The sequence below is a fragment of the Emiliania huxleyi genome (assembly GCF_000372725.1).
Source record: "Emiliania huxleyi CCMP1516 chromosome Unknown EMIHUscaffold_133, whole genome shotgun sequence".
Classification (NCBI taxonomy): Eukaryota; Haptophyta; order Isochrysidales; family Noelaerhabdaceae; genus Emiliania; species Emiliania huxleyi.
This window is the reverse complement of record NW_005201259.1, coordinates 70,936-72,621: the sequence shown is the minus strand read 5'-3', so window position 1 is coordinate 72,621 and position 1,686 is coordinate 70,936.

The following is a 1,686-nucleotide window of genomic DNA, read 5'->3' as shown; positions in this document are numbered from 1 at the left end:
CGGGTATACCCGGGTAATACCCGCACTTTTGCATGGTTTCGCCCCCGGGACCACACCGACAGCCGCTACAACTACTGAAAACCCCGCATACCACTTTCGCATACCACTATACCATACCACCCCAAAACTAATCAAAATATCGCCAAATACCAGTCTCATACCGGTAAAGATTGCACACTGCTGTAGAGCTGTAGAGCTCTACATCCGGCGCGTGACGAAGCGCCTGCGTTGTAAAGCGATGTAGAGGCGCTCTACAACGTAAAACCTCCACAACAAACTCTAGATGATACAGTCCCAGTGAGCTAAAAGTACAGTTGAGAGACAGAGATGAGCGGCGAACGAGGTACGGTCGCTCTCCGACATGAGGCGCGTTGCACTTGCCAGTGCTGCCCTGGCCTTCTGTCTGCCCGCCCAATGGGTGGCAGGTGCCTCTGCTGCTGTGGCATGCCTCACGGCTGCGACTGGCCGGCGCCTCGGCGCGTCAGCTCGGCTTGGCACAGCGATCGTGGCCAGCGCAACTCGCCTGGACTCAACGCTCAGCCAGGAGCTCCCGCACGCGCTGGCGCGAGCCATGGCGCATGCAACGCGCAGCAATGCCCGCCTCGCCTCGCGCAAATGCGACTGTCCTCGCAGCCGACAGTCCACCGCCTGCTAAAGAAGCACTGCGATGAATGCGGCACCGGCGACGCATGGGCAGGCTGGTCATGACGCAGTTATAGGGTGTTGTGTGCCGTCGGAGTGACTCTCTGTGTCAGTGATAGTCAGGGCCGTCCATCAGAGCTCCAGTAAGCTCGGAGACACCCCATTAGTGCGGCTCGACCTCTTCGAGTCACTGCCTTCCCGGCGGTTTGGCTGTAGAGCCTCTACAACCAACTCTACAGCAAAATCGCGCTCTACATCGCTCTACAACGGAGGCGCTTCGTCCCGCGGCGGATGTAGAGCTCTACAGCTCTACAGCGCTCCAGAGCGCTCTACATCTCTACAGCTCTACAGCGCTCTACACTCTACATCCTCTACACGCTCCCTCAGCACGGGCCATCGGCTGCCATCGAATTATCACCATTTGCGTCTGGAGGATGGATAGCTGCGATCTCTGTGACCCAGCCATGGTAGATCGCTGAAATGGCTGAAATGGCTGTCCCCCAGCCATGTTTACGCAAGATGGCTGCGATGTAGCCAGCTCAGCCAAGAGGGCTCACAACCTCGAGCCGGGCGGTATGGCTGCGGTAGTGCGTCTCCAGCCATGTCTACGAACACCAAGGATGGCTGCCGTGTGCGTATTGCATGCAGGCTCCGTGTTTGCTGTTAATTAAACGAGGGTAAACTCCGGAGCCTGCATGCAAAACCGGGTTCCCCGGGCCACTTTCGGGGGGCAAACCCTGCCCGGCCCCTAGAACCCCAGGTAAGGCCCAGGTGTGGCCTAGGGCATCAGAAGGGACCAAGAGGAGTCCAGTCTGAGCCATAGAGCCCATGTCGTTGCCCCCGAAGGTCGCGTTCAAACGCCCGGAACGGCCGTTACAGTGGTGTCCGGCCGGCGTGATCACCGAGCTGTGACGCTCAGGGAAGCCAGATGAGGTGCTGGTTTCTTTGGCCAGGGCTGGCCTTCCCCCCAGGCTGGATCAGCTGAGCAAGGTTTGGGGCGAATCCTATACACAGATCTTCAGATATTGTCACGGATGCCCGAAA